Genomic DNA, 23,369 nt, shown 5'->3' with positions numbered 1-23,369 from the left:
ATAAATTACAGAATAAATTAATAACTAATGAATTCTAACAATGGTATTCAGTTATTATCACTATAAAATAAAATATTCAAGTTTAACAAAATAATCCCATAAGACTCAATGTTAAAACGTCCTTACAAAATCTGACAGCGTGTCACGTGACTGTGAATAGAGGGGAGACGCACGGAGCCAATAAGTATGTATGGTTTGTGGTTAAACACAGTATTCGCAAAATTAAATTCCAACAGAGGGCGCTCAAAATTTCAAAGATGGACGACAACTCTAGGAAAACAATTCATTTTGTCATTTGAATTCATAGTTCTAAAACGTTAAATTAAAATCATTTACAGGAGTGTTTTGCCAAAGTAACCACTAAGTTTTGTAACTAAGACATCTTTTAAGTTAAAGACGACTCAAAATTATGTTTAATCTGTATGCATTCATTAAAATTTGATGCTAACTACCGATTTGTTTTTACCTTTTTTTTCATAAAAAAATCTGGCCCCCCGATAATCACACAACGTTCTAAAAATTAGTAGTCTATTTTAGGATTCCTAATTTTGTTTTTAATTTAATTAATAGGTGCACTACAGTTTATTTTACACCAACAGATAACAATTTTTAATTAAATAAAAACTGGAAACTAAGTAGGTGAATTTATTCTATAATAACTGTGTTCTGGAAACTACGAGGTGGCCGGGATATTTTGCATAAAAATGTACATTCTATGTACAGAATATATACTACATTTCATTTATTTATTTAATTTTGCAGTCGCTTAAACATTAAAAAAATACTACGTTTAATACAAACGTTAAATTAACAAAATGTGTGATTTGGCATTGGTTAATTTAGGTCATTACGTAGAGTATAATAGGAATGAATACTGAGGAACACTGCAATAGTTTTTTTAAGTCGAAATTATTGTTAATTACAACATAAACTGACCGCAAATATGTACACAAATGAATGGCAAAGTCAATGTTTTCCTTGAGTTGATGCTTTTCAAATTTGCCACCAGGCGTCGCCAGAAAATTGTGAACGGTTTGCCCTATGCCATAGCCACCTTTACTTTACAAGCCATGAAGAGAAAAAGGCAACGTCGCAATTGATGACGTCCGTAGTCTGACTTTCGGACTACCGCTTTCGAAACTACGATTTTAAAGTACAAATTCTGGTAAAATTTATAGTATTTTTTGAGTCGAACAAGAAAATATTATTAATTGAAAGTTTGTACAAAATAATATTAAAAGTAATTCCTTGTAAGTAACGTTTATTATACAAAAAAAAACCAATAACAAGAATATAAACGGGATTCATTTTTTTCGAATCCTAAGAAAACTAATAAGTATTTTTCAAAAATTTAAACGCAGAGTGAAAGATTACGTTAGGACCAAGGACCCAAAGTCCCTGAAAACTTCTATGTTTATTTTAATAAGTTACAGGGGTGAAAAACTAAGAAAATTTAGTGTGATTCTTAGTTTCAAATATGGCATTAAAAAAAACTTTTTATTCATTCTAAGGGATTTTTGGCCCTCGGCAATAAAGTAATCTTTTATTCTGCGTTTAAATTTTTCAAAAATACTTATTAGTTTTCTCAGAATTCGAAAAAAAAAAATGATTACCTTTAAAATACAGGCGTCAAAATTTTTCATTTTGTTCATTTCCCCTTAAAGTTTGTCGCACTTATTTAGAAACACCCTGAATTGATAAAGAACAAATCTAGTTGTTAAACATAAGCGAATTAATAAAAAAAACAGAATATTAAGAAAACCGGAGTCGATAGTTGGGTTTTAATTTCAGTATTTTTTAAATGCCCGGTACACCATAAAAATTTAACTATTTAGCAACAATATTATTACAGCGGTATTGTTAAAGAATTAGGCTATAACATATTATAAAAATCACTTAAATCTGCCAACAGGTTTAGGAAATATGAGACATTAAAAATGACAAAATTTTTAAGTGGACGGATTTCTATATGCACTCAAGTTTATATAAAAATATATTATATTGAACTAAAATCATCTTAATAACATACCTTTTAATGTTATTTATAATTTTTGGCACGAAATATTGTAAAATATTTCAGTTTCTCTATAAATAAAGTGAAAATTATTTAAAAACAAATGAGAACTGTCAGAATTAATCGGTCTACCAATAGATGTTGCCAAGTTTCAACTTCATGGCTTGTTAAGTAAAGGTGGCTATGCCTATGCCCTATCCTTTGACACTTTGACCTTGACTTGACCTCTCTTCTCTTTTGTGTTTGTGTTGTGTCTCATTTTAGAGGGAATAGACCGTGATAGTCGTGACGTCAAAAAAAGTTTTCCAAACACGTTGTGTAGCGTAGAATTAAACGTCATAACAAATATTTTTCTATCAAACAAACACTAAACATATCAAAATAGCTTGTATCAAAATATACAGTCACTGCCCACGCTAAATAGTCACTAGCTTGATGAAGTTTAACTTTTTTATTTGCGTACATTTTAGCGTGTACCTAGACACAACGAAAATAAAAAGTAAATAAAAATTAATTTAATTGTCAACTGTCAGTTGTTAAATATGACAAGAGAATTGACTGACAGCGACATCTCTTGATTGGAATGGTAACTAATTTGCTGTCTTGACCTTGACAATTTACGTGAAACGTCTATGAGTATGTATGGTTTGTGTGTTTAACCGCAAGGTTCATAAATAGACAGGTTGCATGGTAACTTTCCACCAATCAGCGTCGAGAATCTAATGGCGGGAGTGACGTCACCCAGAATGCTGCATACAAATTCATTCACTTCACTCATTGAAATGAACTCGGAAAGTAGGAATGTATTGAAAATGTGTATATTTAAAAAAAATACGTTTGGATTTTTAATGACTATTTATTTCATATATTCTTTAAAAAATGTGGTAGATACCTGTAGAGTTACAAAAATCATAGAATATAATTGCAATTAAATATATGCAGTAGAATAGCATTACTACTTAATTAAAGCAGAACGAGATTCTTTCTTGTGTATATATGGGACTAAATCATTCAAATATCCTAGGTATATTAATAATGGGTTGAATACAATTTACTTTTTTAAATGATTTTGAGTAGGTATATAATAATTTTGAATTGGGAATAATGCATGTAGTACAGTATTATAAATTCCTCCTAACATGTAAACCATGGTGAAAAAGAGATTCAACTAAAGATTTATGTATCAAAATTAGTAGTTTTTCCCTTAAGTTTAACATAAGAGCATCTGATTACGTTAGGTACTGGATTGTAATATCTAAAACTATTAAAACATTATGATTCCATTCAATAGGTACCTGTGAAGTTTTACATTAACAGTAAATTATAAAAAAATACAATTTCAGTGCAATAAAGGGAATTTTCCCCATTTTATATATTCATTTAGTTTATAATTGTTTATTCAAACGATCTTCAGATGGCTGCAATATTGGTTATAATTTTATATGAAACAATTACATATAATAGATCTATTAATCTATAGACTTAATTAGATATATTGTTCAATAAGTCTAAGCAGATTGCAACCTACACAGATGATGTAAACTTGATGTGAAGAACCGCAAGAGACATTACAGAACTGTAATGTCTCTATACAAGAATGTTCTTTACTATACAATACAGCAGAAAGAAAATCCAGTAAGTAGGTACTTAATACAACCACATTAAAATGTATCTTAACACTTGTAAAAGAGTTTTGGCTTTAAGTTATTATACTAAAAACACTTAATGATATCTATAGATACATTATATCTCAAGATATAAACACAAATTAAAACACTAACGATATTTAATAACAAAATATAGCCTCCAAACCACGTATCCTATTATGTTTACAAACAATTCGTAAAATTGATCGTCTGGGTGACGTCACGATGACAATATTTTATTTGTCAATGTCAAAGTTACCATACAACCTATGGTATAGGGACCTTGGTTTAACCGTGGGCCTGATTCTAATTCATTTCGACAGTCGCAATTTCATTTCGACACCGCCATGACAGCCGCAGAGTATAGCGATTCTTATTCATTTCGATATTAGTTACAACTGGGGATATTAACCTTATCATGTTGAGACTGCTCAGAATTTGTGTTGGCGCTCCGCAGGGTTGCCAGACCGATTTATATAATTCCCCCAACCTGAACTACAAATTCCCCCAAAAATGACATTTTAAAAAAAAAAATCCCCCAAAATTCATCTGCCATTTCTTCTTCTTTTTATGAGCTGTCATCTGTCATTTCTTCTTCTTTTTGGGCTGTCATCTGTCATTTTTTCTTCTTTTTTGGCTGTCAAGTGTCATTGTACCAGTGTAAATTTTAGTAGATTTTATACAATATATTGTAAATCTGCCATTTACATATCACAAAATGATTTTGTGTCATCTTCTGATACAGGACCAATCCATCATACATAGAATAATTAATTATTAATGACCCACACCATTAAAATTCTATTAAACAGATTACCTTTCTTTAAGTTCCGCATCCGATTCCCAAGCAAGTCGGTATTTTCGGGTATACTCCTTTTCTTTAGGCATATTTTTAGATTAACACGTCTACAAACACTAATTTAAATTAATTATGCTTATTATTGAACACACCAGAAATATAACCTTCTTCAAAGTTAATTCTAGAATAGTAAATAAAGTTAAACTTGAAGATACAATTTTCTGTGTTTCACATAGGTACCATTATGAATATTTAAATACACCATCAAGCGCCCAAAAACCAAATTTTGTTGTGTCGCTAGTGAAGAAAACTGTAATGCTTTACAAAATAAGTTAAGTAGTTTGTACTAGATGGCAGAATCGACTGTAAATGAATTTATATTCAAAGATTTTTGTGAATCACAGTTTATAACTTGAAATTCAAAATCGGCCAAGCAATGGAATGTGTGCTTAAAATTATACCCCAAAAAACCCCAATGCGAAAAAATTTTCCTCCAAAAAATCCCCCATTCAGTGCATACCCCCAAAAAATCCCCCAAACAAGAAAAAATACCCCAAATTTGGGGGAAATTCCCCCAATCTGGCAACCCTGGCGCTCCGGTTTATTGGAATTTGTTAACGAGAATAGTCTGGGAAAATTATCGAAAAAATGCCATTTTTGGGAAAAATTATTTACCAGCTATTTTATTGCTAAAATCGAATCTTAAGATTGCATATATTAGTAATATTAATATGGGGTATGACAAGTCCGCAGAAAGTGTGTTATTTTATTTATAAACAAATTAGCACTCCTAAATCTTCTTTTTTTTTTTCAATTAGTGGTCTGTAACTCCTAAAATTTTTCCTTTGAGCCAAAACCACTCAAATAAAAATTCACCCTAATTTAGTTCTGCACAAAGTTATTTTTTTTCCGATTTCCTTCAAAAAAATTTTACTCAGAAAATCCGAGTTTTCCCAAAAAATCTGCAATTTTCAATTAAAATTTTAGGGAAGTACCTAATTATTTATCAATAATTAAATAATTGATGACATGAAAGATTTATTATAGTAGATTATACAGAGGGGCTAAATTATGGAATAAATTCATTTCTTTAAAACGGACGATTTTGAAGCAAAATCCCGAAAGAGGTCGATTTTTATTTTTAAATTACAATTTTTTGGCATATATTTCATACTAGTGACGTCATCCATCTGAGCGTGATGACGTAATCGATAATTTTGTTAATGGGAATAGGGGTCGTGTGGTAGGTCATTTGAAAGGGTGTTCAATTCTCTATTCAGTAATATAAACATTAATATCATTAGGTATTTATACCGGGTGGCCAAAAAATTTTTTTGACTTAAATTAATTGGCGCAAAAAGAAGAATGTATGTAATTTATTTAACTCAAAATACATTGTACTGCTGTCAGAAAATAGAAAAAAAGGTTTATTTCACAAATAAACATTTCTTTTCGCTTAAATTAAATCACAAACAGCCTCCCTCCTACCTATTGGCAGTTTGAACATTTAATTTAAGCTAAAAGCAATGTTTATTTGCAAAATAAACATTTTTTCTATTTTCTGACAGCAATAGAATGTATTTTGAGTTAAATAAATTACATGCATTCTTCTTTTTGCGTCAATTAATTTAATTCAAAAATTTTTTTTTCCTCCCTGTATAAATAATGATATTAATGTTTATAATACTAAATAGAGAATTGAACGCATTTGTAAATGAGCTACAACACGAACCCCTATTCCTATTTAAAAAAATAATCGATTACGTCATTACGCTCGGATGGATGACGTCACTAGTTTGAAATATATGCCAAGAAATTTAATTTAAAAATAAAAATCGACCTGTTTCGGGATTTTTCTCTAAAATCGTCCATTTTAGAGAAAATGAATTTATTCCATAATTTAGCCCCTCTCTGTATATCAGGAGACCGGCGACAATCTAACCAATAGTTCAGCAATAATTAAAATGTTAATTAAAAAATTTTGGTCGAAATAATAACCAGCAAGATTATGATACACCAGAATAACTATGATTTTCGTATAAAAAAGCACTATACCTATTCAACGTACCTTACAGGATTGAAATTGGACCATTTGAGCGGTCTCAGGAATGTTATAAAGAATCAATTTTTTGGCTTATAAACAAATAGAACCCCTCATAAAATATTAGATTAAATTAAATTAAGTTAACGCTGTTGAAAAGGGCACGGCTTCTGTGTCCTTTTCGAAGAAAAACAAATTGAATTGCGAGGACTGATTCCAGGTATAGCCGGTCAAATTTGACCGGCATTTGCGACCGAGTTATAAACAACAGGATTTTAATCTTTGAACCATTAGATACCTTTTAATTCCGGTCCTCTTTGTACATACAAATTTTCATATCTTCAAGACACTCATAACAAAAAAACAAAAAAGATTTATGTCACTGTCACCAAATTATTTAATTATTGATAAATAATTACTTCCCTCAAATTTTAGTTGAAAATTAAAGATTTTGTTTGGAAAACCCGAATTTTCCGAGGAAAATTTCCGTCGAAGGAAATTGGAATAAATTATCAATGTGCAGAATTAAATTACTGTCAATTTTTATGTGAGTGTTTAGGTTTAAATTTAAAATTTTCGGAGTTATAGAGCAATAATATAAAAAAAGATTTCGGAGCGCTAATTTGTTTATAAACAAAATAGCACACTTTCTGTGGACTTTGCACAGCTATATTACTAATATAGGAAACCTTAAGATTTGATTTCAGCATGTCCAGCAATAAAATAGCTGGTAATTAATTTTCCTTGTTTTTTACTAATTTTCCCAGATTATTACCTTACATCTTTCATTGAGTTGATGATTCATGTTGTGGACATTCTCAATTATTATATTTCTAATTTAATACTATTCTATCTAATTCCTCAAAACAAGCAAATTTCAATTAAACCCAGCTATATTATAATACCTTTTGCTTTAGTTTTCCTTGCAAGAAATAAACAAAACACATCTAAACTAAACCTAACCTCGCTTTTGGCCATTCATTCATCTCCGTGTCAAATAATTTCGACAGTCGAAATTATAATATCAACACCCTTTTAAAAGTCGCTATTAATTTCGATAGTCGCTATTTCATGACGTCACTTCGTTAGTTCAACTAAAATCCACAAGGCTCGCACAATCGCATTTCAACCGTCGCCATATTGAAAGCGACTTGTTTTTGGTCGAAATTTGATTTAGAATCAGGGCCCTGATTCTAAATCAAATTTCGACACTAAACAAGTCGCTTTCAATATGGCGACGGTTGAAATGCGATTGTGCGAGCCTTGTGGATTTTAGTTGAACTAACGAAGTGACGTCATGAAATAGCGACTATCGAAATTAATAGCGACTTTAAAAAGGGTGTTGATATTATAATTTCGACTGTCGAAATTATTTGACACGGAGATGAATGAATGGCCAAAAGCGAGGTTAGGTTTAGTTTAGATGTGTTTTGTTTATTTCTTGCAAGGAAAACTAAAGCAAAAGGTATTATAATATAGCTCTGGGTTTAATTGAAATTTGCTTGTTTTGAGGAATTAGATAGAATAGTATTAAATTAGAAATATAATAATTGAGAATGTCCACAACATGAATCATCAACTCAATGAAAGATGTAAGGTAATAATCTGGGAAAATTAGTAAAAAACAAGAAAAATTAATTACCAGCTATTTTATTGCTGGACATGCTGAAATCAAATCTTAAGATTTCCTATATTAGTAATATAGCTGTGCAAAGTCCACAGAAAGTGTGCTATTTTGTTTATAAACAAATTAGGGCTCCGAAATCTTTTTTTTATTATTGCTCTATAACTCCGAAAATTTTAACTTTAAACCAAAACACTCACATAAAAATTGACAGTAATTTAATTCTGCACATTGATAATTTATTCCAATTTCCTTCGACGGAAATTTTCCTCGGAAAATTCGGGTTTTCCAAACAAAATCTTTAATTTTCAACTAAAATTTGAGGGAAGTAATTATTTATCAATAATTAAATAATTTGGTAACAGTGACATAAATCTTTTTTGTTATAAGTGTCTTGAAGATATGAAAATTTGTATGTACAAAGAAGACCGGAATTAAAAGGTATCTAATGGTTCAAAGATTAAAATCCTGTTGTTTATAACTCTGTCGCAAATGCCGGTCAAATTTGACCGGTTATACCTGGAATCACTCCTCGCAATTCAATTTGTTTTTCTTCGAAAAGGACACAGAAGCCGTGCCCTTTTCAACAGCGTTAACTTAATTTAATTAAATCTAATATTTTCTGAGGGGTTCTATTTGTTTATAAGCCAAAAAATTGTTTCTTTATAACATTCCTAAGACCGCTCAAATGGTCCAATTTCAATCCTGTAAGGTACGTTGAATAGATAGTGCTTTTTTATACGAAAATCATAGTTATTCTGGTGTATCATAATCTTTCTGGTTATTATTTCTACCGAAATTTTTTAATTAACATTTTAATTATTGCTAAACTATTGGTTAGATTGTCGCCTGTTTCCTGATATACAGAGAGGGGCTAAATTATGGAATAAATTCATTTTCTCTAAAATGGACGATTTTAGAGAAAAATCCCGAAACAGGTCGATTTTTATTTTTAAATTAAATTTCTTGGCATATATTTCAAACTAGTGACGTCATCCATCCGAGCGTGATGACGTAATCGATTATTTTTTTAAATAGGAATAGGGGTTCGTGTTGTAGCTCATTTACAAAGGCGTTCAATTCTCTATTCAGTATTATAAACATTAATATCATTATTTATACAGGGAGGCCAAAAAAATTTTTAAATTAAATTAATTGACGCAAGAAGAAGAATGCATGTAATTTATTTAACTCAAAATATATTCTATTGCTGTCAGAAAATAGAAAAAAATGTTTATTTTGCAAATAAACATTGCTTTTAGCTTAAATTAAATGTTCAAACTGCCAATAGGTAGGAGCATTGATTAATAAGTACGTAGGAGGGAGGCTGTTTGTGATTTAATTTAAGCGAAAAGAAATGCTTATTTGTGAAATAAACCTTTTCTTCTATTTTCTGACAGCAGTACAATGTATTTTGAGTTAAATAAATTACATACATTCTTCTTTTTGCGCCAATTAATTTAATTCAAAAATTTTTTTGGCAACCCTGTATAAATACCTAATGAGAATAATGTTTATATTACTGAATAGAGAATTGAACGCCCTTTCAAATGACCTACCACACGACCCCTATTCCCATTAACAAAATTATCGATTACGTCATCACGCTCAGATGGATGACGTCACTAGTAAGAAATATATGCCAAAAAATTCTAATTTAAAAATAAAAATCGACCTCTTTCGGGATTTTGCTCCAAAATCGCCCGTTTTAAAGAAATGAATTTATTCCATAATTTAGCCCCTCTGTATAATCTATTATAATAAATCTTTCATGTCATCAATTATTTAATTATTGATAAATAATTAGGTACTTCCCTAAAATTTTAATTAAAAATTGCAGATTTTTTGGGAAAACTCGGACTTTCTGAGTAAAATTTTTGTTGAAGGAAATCGGAAAAAAAAATAACTTTGTGCAGAACTAAATTACGGTGAATTTTTATTTGAGTGTTTTTGGCTCAAAGGAAAAATTTTAGGAGTTACAGACCACTAATTGAAAAATAAAGAAGATTTAGAAGGGCTAATTTGTTTATAAATAAAATAACACACTTTCTGCGGACTTGTCATACCCCATATTACTAATAAAGTAACGCATAAATCCGTTATTTCGTAAACTGGTTACTTTAGGAAAATTCCCGAAACACGTCGATTTTTATTTTTAAATTACGGTTTTTTGGCATATATATCATACTAGTGAAGTCATCCATCTGGGCGTGATGACGTAATCGATGATTTTTTTAAATGAGAATAGGGGTCATATGATAGCTCATTTAAAAGGGTATTCAATTCTCTATCCAAGAATATAAACATTAACATAATTATTTATACAGTGTGTTCAAAAAACATTTTTTAATTAAAATAAGTGAGACAAAAAGAAGAATATAATGTAATTATTTAATTCAAAATACATTTTACTACTGTCAGTAAACAGAAAAAAATTTTATTTGACAAATAAACATTGATTTTCGCTTAAACGAAATGTTCAAACTGCCAAGCGACAGGTGGGTGGCAGCTTTAACATTGAATTTAAGCAAAAAACAATATTTATTTCTCAAATAAACATTTTTTTCCTGTTTTCTGACAACAGTAAAACGTATTTTGAATTAAATAAATTACGTACATTCTTCTTTTTGTTTCAATTATTTTAATTAAAAAAATGTTTTTTGAACACCTTGTATAAATAATTAGGTAAATGTTTATATTAGTGAATAGAGAATTGAATACCCTTTCAAATGACCTATCACATGACCATTCTCATTTAAAAAAATCATCGATTACGTCATCGCGCCCAGATGGATGACGTCACTAGTATAATATATATGCCAAAAAATCTGAATCTAAAAATAAAAATCGACCCGTTTCAGGATTTTTCATTAATGTCGCTGGTTTACGAAATAATGAATTTATGCGTTACTTTATGGACGCACTGTATATGCAATCTTAAGATTCGATTTTAGCAATAAAATAGCTGGTAAATAATTTTTCCCAAAAATTGCATTTTTTTCGATAATTTTCCCAGACTATCAACAAGTTCCAATAAACGGGAGCGCCAACCCAAATTCTGAGCAGTCTCAACATGATAAGGTTAATATCCCCAGTTGTAACTAATATCGAAATGAATAAGAATCGCTATATTCTGCGGCTGTCATGGCGGTGTCGAAATGAAATTGCGACTGTCGAAATGAATTAGAATCAGGGCCCAGGGCCCGTGTCTCGATCGCCCCCCCCCCTCCTGGATCCCCCACTGACTACGAGTCAGATTGGTTACAGCGTTGCCAAGTTCATAAACTTATAAAATATGCATCTGAAATATCCCATCATAAATAAATTGGATTTTTAAGCGCGCCACGCACGGCGAGCTAAGCTATAATATATATTACAGATTTATTCGCGCTGCATATTCCGAACGTATCCTGATTTTTCCCAGGATATAAGTTTTGTTGGTGGAGACATTGACCCAAATTTACTATGTATGTCTTTGTACTCACTAATAATGCTCAAAAAATTACGGGATCTGGATTGTAATGCATTTTTTTTATAATTCTCATATCATAGTTGCGCGTGAAGTTAGGCGTATTGATGACAGTTGATTTTCAGTTCACCAACGGCAGGCGAGTCTTTGCGAATATCCTATGTATATCTCGAATATGCCTACCCGAGCGATATGGGAGGTCTGTTCCTTTGTTTTAAGTGTAACACTAGTTCTTGAAAAGTGTAAGAAAAGTGTAAAAGTGTTACACTTTCTTGTTTCTTTGTTTTTCTAGTGTTTACACTTTTTTTCACGATACACTCAACTTCTGTCGTAGAACGCGTACAACTCGTTTCTTTGAAATGCTGTAAGAAAAAAAGTGTAACACTTTTCTACACCTACCTCCGAGACGGTGGTGGATATTACACTCGTCCTGCGCAGTATCATCCAACCGGAGCCAGCTGTTTAGCCGTTAAATGTGTTTGTTTACAAAAAAGATATATTTCTTTTTAGTTTAATTTAAACTAGATTTATAAATTGAAAAAACTAAAGTAGCTACAAGTTTTAATTTAATTTTGCTTAACCTCCGAGTGGCACTTTCCTGTAATTTTAAAATTATCACTTTTCAGTGATTTTTTTAATATGCTTTTATGTCCTTAAGTTCAACAAAGCATTTCCTTTAATTACAATTAAGCCAAAACATCGCAAATCCTGGGCCCTGGACTACTAAAGGTATCCGGTATCCGCATATCAGCCATGAATATGCGTTCACTACTCTACATCAAGAAATTTACTTTCCAATGGCTCTGTCACTGAATATATCAGCAAGTATAGGAAAACCTATTTAAAACTTATAAAATCAGCTAAAAAATCGTACTATCAAAATTGTCTGAGAAGCTCTAAAAGTGTTGCAAAAGAAACTTAGTCCATAATAAACGATCTTCGAAATAAAATTCACCCAGCTTAAACATTTTTCCTTTCAGACCCTGGAAATCTAAATGAATACTTTGTTAATGGGAGTAAAAATATAACATCAACAGCTTCGTGCAATTGTACTTGAGACACTGTGTCAGGTGAGGTGTTTGAAAATTTGAGTAACTTGATTCTGGGGTGTGAATTTCTAAAACTTTTAAGTGTGGTTTTTAACCGTTGAGAAAAATTATTTATTTAGTGTTGTGTTTATAATTTAATATATGTTTTAAAATGAGTTTTGTTTTATTTTTTGAGAAAAAATTAAAAATACAGCATACTTACAGTACTTTTTTTGAAATGCTATTTTCCAAAGTTTATAAAATTTCTTACGCTCGATTTTATATTAATAAAGTTAAAGTGGACTTTAAATTTAAAGTTTTCTTTAACTGTAACAATTGCTTTTTTTAAGGTAACACACACTTTAACTTTATTATGAAATCGAGCGTTAGTCAAAATTCTAAATGCTCAGTAAATAATAACAACAATTAGGTACTTGTATTGAAAACAACATATTTTGTAATTTGAAAAAAAAACAACATATTTGCAACATAGATAACAAAACAACATGCTTTGTTACGTATTTTAAAAAACTCTCCATCATGCATGCTCCATGAGAAAAGAAAATATAAAACTAATTTCATCCTTATTGTGTCTCAGATGGCGTAGCTACTTTTGCTATAACTACTCAATGCTTTGCTACTCTACCTACCTACATACAATTTGTATTGTTTTATCAAAAAACAAGCATTTACATACTCTGCAAATTGTATATTTTTTCTTTGCATTTTCATATGAAAAAACCGTGGTATTTATCTTGAACTTTTTTTGAACAAGGTGCAATACTTAGGTAATATTATTATTAATAAAACAAAGTATATTAAAATACAATGTTAAAAACTTTAATAATATTAGCAATATTTAAAAACTTCAATATATTATAGTATACATATTATGAATCAGTAGAAACGATTATATTTAAATTTGGTAAATTATAACTCCAATCGACCAGAGCACGACCACACAACCCAAAACACAAGTACGCAAATATGGTTGTGTGAAGCGTGGCTCGAAGCCGTGCAATTTACGAGACTCGCTCGATCTGTAGATCCTTGTGTCCTCATCTCGCCAATTAATGATTCTTTTGAGAAAGGTAAATTTCCAGAGTACCTAAAGACAGCTATCATTATTCCTCTTCATAAGGGTGGTGAAAAATCTAATTCCTGCAAGTATATACCTATTGCATTACTACTGGTACTCCAAAATTATTGAGAGACTCATAAAAGCATGACTTATGTCCTTTCTTGTTAAAAACAACATTTTATTACAAAAGTTCGGCTTTTTAAATAATAAATGTACTGCTGATGCCATGTTTTCTGTACTACATGAGGTTTATCAAGCACTGAGCAATAATCTTCACACTGCCACTGTTTTTTGTGACTATGCCAAAGCTTTTGATTGTGTAAATCATGAAATTTTGATAAAAATAACTAAATTTCTATGGAATTCGAAGAATTTCTTTGAATTGGTTTCAATCTTACTTGGATAGTTGGAAACAACTGGTTAGAGCAAATAATACAGACTCTAGTCTCCAAAATATTGTATGTGGGGTCCTCTACAAACCACAAGGTTCAGTATCAGGTCCTCTACTTTTCCTTACGTTTATTAATGACATCCCTAGTTTAAAAATTAATGGAAAAAATTTTCTTTTTGCTGATGATACCAGTATTACTTGGAGCAACTCAAATATTGCTACTATACCTTCTGATCTACTCACGATAAAAACCTGGTCCGATTCTAATTTACCTTTTTTTAACATAAAACAGTAGCATTATCCTATACAGGAGCTCGTCAATCTTTACCTCTTAACACATTCACAGACACAACTGCATATGAAGCCACTTACTCCATAAGATGTGTCTACATCTAAAGTGTGTCTGTGAATGTGTTAATAACAGCCAGATCAGTATCGTTGATTCTGTAAAGTTTCTTGGTATTTTTTTTAGATAGCAATCTTAAGGGTTAAAAGGGTCTAAAGGGATAAACATTCACTGAAAGCGATATTATCTTTAATACCCGTGGTGCCTTCAACATTTAATGTCTGACTAAATTATTCTTTATAGGCAAAAAAATTTAAGGAATTTTGAATTAATTAGTTTTTAAATAAGTACATTTACCAGCAACAGTTGTAACGTAATTGTGTCAACTCGACAGTATTTAACTAGTTATTTGAATTTAATACCCTAGCTAGGGCATTATTTTTCAAAATAAATATTGAAAAATAACGCCCTAGGGCATTATAATATAACTTACTTCGAAATCATGTACAGTGGAACCTCGATTATCCGTCTCTCCATTAACCATCACCTCTGTTAACCGTCAGGGTACATACAGAAGTTGTATTGAGTTATACATTAGCAATCATTTAAATGCAAAAAAATAAAAAAAAAAAAAGGTAATTTGATTTGTGATGAGGACACAAACGGCTATCCATTGCTGACAGATAAAGAACTCATTGAAATGGCAACAAAGGCGGACCAAACCTATTCAGAAGCTGACACAGTAGCTATATTGATGCTTGGACACAAGGAAGCTTGACTGTAGCTATATTGATGAACCTATTGTAACTGACAAAGATTTGCGTAAATAATCTAGAGAAGCTGCATCGCATATGCAATAATTCATCGAGTGGTATTCTCAACAAGAAGAAGCCAATAAAGTAGATTGCATGATCTTATGCCTTATGCCGATTAAGAAATTCAGCCGTCGCAAAATATGAAGCAGCAGTAAAACAAACACAAATTTCAGAATATTTTAAATTGATTCGATTGTATGAACACAAATCCCTCTTATATTGTCAAACAAACCATACAAATGAAATTTGAGAGTTGTACTATGAATTTTTATTTTTTTTTAATGTTCTGTTAACCGTCTTTTCGATTATCCGTCATACCCTTGGTCCGGTGCCCTGACAGATAATCGAGGTTCTACTGTAATAATATTAATGTCCGACTGGTATATTATTTGACAAATAATGACATGATTTTGAAGTCAGTTTGATAAATAATGACATGATTTCGAAGTCAGTTAAGTATGATATAATGCCCTAAGCTCTAGGGCATTATTTTGAAAAATTACGCCCTAGGGTATTAAATTTAAATAACTAGTTAAATACTGTCAAGTTGACAAATAACAACCCAAGTAAAACTATGGTTACCACAATTACGTTACGACTATTGCTGGTAAATGTACTTATTTGAAAACTAATTAATTCAAAATTCCTTCAATTTTTTGCCTATAAAAAATAATTTAGTCGGACATTAAATGTTGAAGGCACCACGGGTATTAACGATAATATCGCTTTCAGTCAACTTATATCCCTCAGGCCAAAGGCCCTCGGTATATACACCATTGACCTCAAGTGTTATTATCCTTATAATACCCTTGGTACCTTAACTATAATCTCACAATCAGCCCATAGAAGGTGTCAAATAAATAAAATATTTGGGAATCATACTTGATAATTTATTAACAATTAAACGATTACTTTATTGATTACAGTTAATTTATTTAATGGAAATTAAGGTAATAATAATAATAATGTTTATTCAAAAATAATCAAATATAAAATCTTCCTGAGACTAAAAACATATTTAAGTGTATAATTAATAAGAATTAACATAGGAAGCCACAAGGAAATAAATCTGCACTTAGCTATAGCCCAAAGTAACTCCTGTTATTTATCCAAATCTTTACTAGTCAAACACATTTGTTTTGAAATTCCAGCAGTTTCTTCTTTTTATACCTTTTAAATATCTGGTGGTTGTTCCTAAAACAAAGACATAAATAAAAATTCTACATTGTGTACCATAAAAAAATCATAAAAATGTGGAAAGTATCACAAGAATAAAGAAAAGTCCCAGATATAAAATTCACTATTAAAATAAAAATAGTAAATAATTATTTATATCTGACACTTTTCTTATTGGAACTTCTTTCTGGTAACATCCTTAATCTCTGACTTTTACAATTTATAAGACAAGAGATGATGAATAAAGAAAGGGAAAAGGACTCTGCAGTATACAGTTACATTCTGCTTTCATTAATCTAGAAAAAAGATCAGAAAGATAATTCAAAGTCCGAAATTGTAAAAGTCAAAAAGAGATTAAGGATGTACCAGAAAGGGGTTCTAATAAGAAAAGTTTCAGATTTAAATAATTACTTACTATTTTAATAGTGAATTTTGTATCTGGGACTTTTCTCTTTTCTTTAAGAGATATCGCTGAAGCATCCTAATAGTAGATAACTATTTTTGAAATTCCACTTAAATAGACAATTTGATTTCGTTTTGATTCAGAGGTGTGCAGGCAGCTCCACTGGGGACGCCGTAAGGCAGAAACAACTGTCTGGAGATTGTGTATCGCCTCTGGATCGAAAGGAAATATAAACTGTCTCTTCACTATCACAAGAGTATTTTAATATTTTTATTGAATAAAAGTAGTCAAAAAAAAAGGACTAGTTGGTGGAGCGAAGAGATAAAAATAGCTGTGAAAGAAAAGAAAGTACCATGGAGAGCTTATCTAGAAAATAACAGTTAATAAGCAAGGAAGCTTGTGAAAGAAAAAGTTAAAAAAGCTAAATTGGAACAGTGGGAGAGATTTGGAGAAAAGATGGAGCAAGACAGTAGTAGGACAAACCAAAAATTGTTCTATTAAGGTCTGAAAAAATGAGAGGTAAATCAGGTAGTACTGTCGTGCAAATAAAAAAAAATAAAATGGAGAAACACTTACCCAACCACAAGATATAGTTAATAGATGGAGTAAATATTCCAAAGAGTTGAGTAATGAAATAACAATGGAAGAATTAACGGAAGCCATTGCAAAAATGAAAAATGGTAAAGTGGCAGGAATAGATAATATCAAAACACGATTGTTGAAATATATGGGGGAATCTGCATTACACTACTTACACAAATTACTGATAACAATTTGGAAACAGAAACGCATCCCAGAAGATTGGGCAACAGCAGTAATGGCTCTTCTGGTAAAGAAGGGAGGTAAAAAAGTAATGTTCAAATTATCGAGGTATTTTCATGCTAAGTATACTGGCTAAGATTTATGAATGAACACTGGAGATGAGACTGAGAAAGAAAGTGGAACATCAACTAGACGATGCACAAAAAGGTTTCTGACCGGGCACAGTGTCCAAGATCATATCTTTACTATAAGACAATGGAAAAAGCCTTTGACAAGGTACCCGGACATCACATTTGGAAAGGGCTTGAACTGTTCGATGTTGGAGGAGAACTAATTGATGCAAGTAAAATTTATGTACTGGAACATTGTGCGAGCATTAAACTGTGAATCAAACAAATTTGCTAATACACAAGGAGTAAGGCAAGGTGGAGTTTTAAGCTCACTGCTATTCATTATATTATATATATGAATGAACCAATAAAAAAAATGCAGTAGAGTCCCGAAAATTAGATTTAGGTTACCATTGATTAAAAAGTATAACTCTGAGTAAATGTGTATCTGCAGATGACATTGCATTGATACCAAGTTCAGAGAAATCTTTACAAAGCAACCTAAATTTATAGACGAGAGAACTTGCAGACAAAGGAATGAAAATAAAATTAGCAAAGACTAAAACTTTACTTATTTCCAAGACACTGAGAGAAATCCATATAAACCTAGACGGAAATTTAGTAGAACATATGAATGATTTTGAATATTTATAAACTATAATAGACAAAAAATGCAAAAAAAAATGAACAACAGAATTGCTAAAACATCACGATTATATCACTCCCTCACTACAGGTTTCATTAGCAAAAGAGAAATTAGTGAGAAGACAAAAGGGACAGTATATTATATACCTCCCTTCTTTGCTTCATGGAAGTGAAACATGGCTGGCTTTCCTAATAATTAAGCTTGAATTATCACATCTTTATTATTATTGTAGACATTTAAAATCCTTATTAATCGAATTACATTAAACTTACCACTTATAAAATGTTTACTTTTCATATTTTAATTTTAGTTCCCTTATATCTGTTCTTCTTGTGGCTTTTATCCATTGTCCCCAGCTTTGTTTGGATAATTCATTTAAATGTATTGCATGGGGAGCCTTGGGAACAGTACAAAATAAGACTTTTCCCTGTCTGCCCTACTCCCACAATTTACAACAATACAAGTTACATGTATAAGCTTCCCAAGAAAGAAAAACTGATAACTGCTATGGACTAATTCAGTTCTGTAGGCGATAAACTACTTTATATTTGATTTGCTGCACACAATTTCGCTGAACAATCGACAATAAAAACAAACTAACAAACAGGATATTCTTTACAAATGTAAATATTAGGATTAGGTTATGTTATGTTATGTGCCCCCAGTTAGGCCATATTCGGAAGTTCCTTATCCCTTTGCTTGGATTGGCACACCGATAATTTTCGTTTAATACTGTCCGCTGTCATGAGCCGCTGTCACATCCGCTGTCATTTTACACTCAAATGTCCATAGAATTTCGTACACTTACACTCAAAAGTGTAACACTAAAAAACAAAGGAATAGACCTATTTTTGCAAATATTTTGACGCGATGGCAGCGCCATGTGGTAGAATGAAGAAATACTAGGTCTGTTCCTTTGTTTTTTAGTGTTACACTTTTGAGTGTAAGTGTACGAAATTCTATGGACATTTGAGTGTAAAATGACAGCGGATGTGACAGCGGCTCATGACAGCGGACAGTATTAAACGAAAATTATCGGTGTGCCAATCAAGCAAAGGGACAAGGAACTTCCGAATATGGCCTAACTGGGGGCACATAACATAACATAACCTAATCCTAATATTTACATTTGTAAAGAATATCCTGTTTGTTTTTATTGTCGATTGTGCAGCGAAATTGTGTGCAGCAAATCAAATATAAAGTAGTTTATCGCCTACAGAACTGAATTAGTCCATAGCAGTTATCAGTTTTTCTTTCTTGGGAAGCTTATACATGTAACTTGTATCGTTGTAAATTGTGGGAGTAGGGCAGACAGGGAAAAGTCTTATTTTGTACTGTTCCCAAGGCTCCCCATGCAATACATTTAAATGAATTATCCAAACAAAGCCGGGGACAATGGATAAAAGCCACAAGAAGAACAGATATAAGGGAACTAAAATTAAAATATGAAAAGTAAACATTTTATAAGTGGTAAGTTTAATGTAATTCAATTAATAAGGATTTTAAATGTCTACAATAATAATAAAGATGTGATAATTCAAGCTTAATTATTAGGAAAGCCAGCCATGTTTCACTTCCATGAAGCAGAGAAGGGAGGTATATAATATACTGTCCCTTTTGTCTTCTCACTAATTTCTCTTTTGCTAATGAAACCTGTAGTGAGGGAGTGATATAATCGTGATGTTTTAGCAATTGTGTTGTTCATTTTTTTTGCATTTTTTGTCTATTATAGTTTATAAATATTCAAAATCATTCATATGTTCTACTAAATTTCCGTCTAGGTTTATATGGATTTCTCTCAGTGTCTTGGAAATAAGTAAAGTTTTAGTCTTTGCTAATTTTATTTTCATTCCTTTGTCTGCAAGTTCTCTCGTCTATAAATTTAGGTTGCTTTGTGAAGATTTCTCTGAACTTGGTATCAATGCAATGTCATCTGCAGATACACATTTACTCAGAGTTATACTTTTTAATCAATGGTAACCTAAATCTAATTTTCGGGACTCTACTGCATTTTTTTTATTGGTTCATTCATATATATAATATAATGAATAGCAGTGAGCTTAAAACTCCATCTTGCCTTACTCCTTGTGTATTAGCAAATTTGTTTGATTCACAGTTTAATGCTCGCACAATGTTCCAGTACATAAATTTTACTTGCATCAATTAGTTCTCCTCCAACATCGAACAGTTCAAGCCCTTTCCAAATGTGATGTCCGGGTACCTTGTCAAAGGCTTTTTCCATTGTCTTATAGTAAAGATATGATCTTGGACACTGTGCCCGATCAGAAACCTTTTTGTGCATTGTCTAGTTGATGTTCCACTTTCTTTCTCAGTCTCATCTCCAGTGTTCATTCATAAATCTTAGCCAGTACACTTAGCATGAAAATACCTCGATAATTTGAACATTACTTTTTTACCTCCCTTCTTTACCAGAAGAGCCATTACTGCTGTTGCCCAATCTTCTGGGATGCGTTTCTGTTTCCAAATTGTTATCAGTAATTTGTGTAAGTAGTGTAATGCAGATTCCCCCATATATTTCAACAATCGTGTTTTGATATTATCTATTCCTGCCACTACCATTTTTCATTTTTGCAATGGCTTCCGTTAATTCTTCCATTGTTATTTCATTACTCAACTCTTTGGAATATTTACTCCATCTATTAACTATATCTTGTGGTTGGGTAAGTGTTTCTCCATTTTATTTTTTTTTATTTGCACGACAGTACTACCTGATTTACCTCTCATTTTTTCAGACCTTAATAGAACAATTTTTGGTTTGTCCTACTACTGTCTTGCTCCATCTTTTCTCCAAATCTCTCCGACTGTTCCAATTTAGCTTTTTTAACTTTTTCTTTCACAAGCTTCCTTGCTTATTAACTGTTATTTTCTAGATAAGCTCTCCATGGTACTTTCTTTTCTTTCACAGCTATTTTTATCTCTTCGCTCCACCAACTAGTCCTTTTTTTTTGACTACTTTTATTCAATAAAAATATTAAAATACTCTTGTGATAGTGAAGAGACAGTTTATGTTTCCTTTCGATCCAGAGGCGATACACAATCTCCAGACAGTTGTTTCTGCCTTACGGCGTCCCCAGTGGAGCTGCCTGCACACCTCTGAATCAAAACGAAATCAAATTGTCTATTTAAGTGGAATTTCAAAAATAGTTATCTACTATTAGGATGCTTCAGCGATATCTCTTAAAGAAAAGAGAAAAGTCCCAGATACAAAATTCACTATTAAAATAGTAAATAATTATTTAAATCTGAAACTTTTCTTATTGGAACCCCTTTCTGGTACATCCTTAATCTCTTTTTGACTTTTACAATTTCGGACTTTGAATTATCTTTCTGATCTTTTTTCTAGATTAATGAAAGCAGAATGTAACTGTATACTGCAGAGTCCTTTTCCCTTTCTTTATTCATCATCTCTTGTCTTATAAATTGTAAAAGTCAGAGATTAAGGATGTTACCAGAAAGAAGTTCCAATAAGAAAAGTGTCAGATATAAATAATTATTTACTATTTTTATTTTAATAGTGAATTTTATATCTGGGACTTTTCTTTATTCTTGTGATACTTTCCACATTTTTATGATTTTTTTATGGTACACAATGTAGAATTTTTATTTATGTCTTTGTTTTAGGAACAACCACCAGATATTTAAAAGGTATAAAAAGAAGAAACTGCTGGAATTTCAAAACAAATGTGTTTGACTAGTAAAGATTTGGATAAATAACAGGAGTTACTTTGGGCTATAGCTACGTGCAGATTTATTTCCTTGTGGCTTCCTATGTTAATTCTTATTAATTATACACTTAAATATGTTTTTAGTCTCAGGAAGATTTTATATTTGATTATTTTTGAATAAACATTATTATTATTATTACCTTAATTTCCATTAAATAAATTAACTGTAATCAATAAAGTAATCGTTTAATTGTTAATAAATTATCAAGTATGATTCCCAAATATTTTATTTGTTTGACACCTTCTATGGGCTGATTGTGAGATTATAGTTAAGGTACCAAGGGTATTATAAGGATAATAACACTTGAGGTCAATGGTGTATATACCGAGGGCCTTTGGCCTGAGGGATATAAGTTGACTGAAAGCGATATTATCGTTAATACCCGTGGTGCCTTCAACATTTAATGTCCGACTAAATTATTTTTTATAGGCAAAAAATTGAAGGAATTTTGAGTTAATTAGTTTTCAAATAAGTACATTTACCAGCAATAGTCGTAACGTAATTGTGGTAACCATAGTTTTACTTGGGTTGTTATTTGTCAACTTGACAGTATTTAACTAGTTATTTAAATTTAATACCCTAGGGCGTAATTTTTCAAAATAATGCCCTAGAGCCTAGGGCATTATATCATACTTAACTGACTTCGAAATCATGTCATTATTTATCAAACTGACTTCAAAATCATGTCATTATTTGTCAAATAATATACGAGTCGGACATTAATATTATTACAGTAGAACCTCGATTATCTGTCAGGGCACCGGACCAAGGGTATGACGGATAATCGAAAAGACGGTTAACAGAACATTAAAAAAAATAAAAATTCATAGTACAACTCTCAAATTTCATTTGTATGGTTTGTTTGACAATATAAGAGGGATTTGTGTTCATACAATCGAATCAATTTAAAATATTCTGAAATTTGTGTTTGTTTTACTGCTGCTCCATATTTTGCGACGGCTGAATTTCTTAATCGGCATAAGGCATAAGATCATGCAATCTACTTTATTGGCTTCTTCTTGTTGAGAATACCACTCGATGAATTATTGCATATGCGATGCAGCTTCTCTAGATTATTTACGCAAATCTTTGTCAGTTACAATAGGTTCATCAATATAGCTACAGTCAAGCTTCCTTGTGTCCAAGCATCAATATAGCTACTGTGTCAGCTTCCGAATAGGTTTGGTCCGCCTTTGTTGCCATTTCAATGAGTTCTTTATCTGTCAGCAATGGATAGCCGTTTGTGTCCTCATCACAAATCAAATTACCTTTTTTTTTATTTTTTTGCATTTAAATGATTGCTAATGTATAACTCAATACAACTTCTGTAT

General features: G+C 31.2%; 1 protein-coding gene and 2 long non-coding RNA genes across 6 annotated transcripts in view; 1 reads left to right on the top strand and 2 right to left on the bottom strand.

The window, feature by feature from the left end:
* LOC126892177 (zinc finger protein 493-like) overlaps positions 1–23,369 on the bottom strand; it is a 97,941-nt gene that overhangs the window by 53,668 nt on the left and 20,904 nt on the right. The window lies entirely within an intron of this gene.
* Positions 16,071–19,191, bottom strand: LOC126892179 (uncharacterized). Its single transcript, XR_007700707.1, has 2 exons — positions 18,564–19,191; positions 16,071–16,388 (listed from the first exon to the last, which is right to left on the bottom strand). It is a non-coding gene; the product is annotated as an uncharacterized LOC126892179 (long non-coding RNA).
* On the top strand, positions 19,190–22,251 carry LOC126892178 (uncharacterized). The gene is made up of 2 exons (XR_007700706.1): positions 19,190–19,761; positions 21,934–22,251. It is a non-coding gene; the product is annotated as an uncharacterized LOC126892178 (long non-coding RNA).

The sequence above is a fragment of the Diabrotica virgifera genome, chromosome 9 (genome assembly GCF_917563875.1).
Source record: "Diabrotica virgifera virgifera chromosome 9, PGI_DIABVI_V3a".
Taxonomy (NCBI): domain Eukaryota; kingdom Metazoa; phylum Arthropoda; class Insecta; order Coleoptera; family Chrysomelidae; genus Diabrotica; species Diabrotica virgifera.
This window is presented reverse-complemented; position numbering and strand designations above follow the sequence as displayed.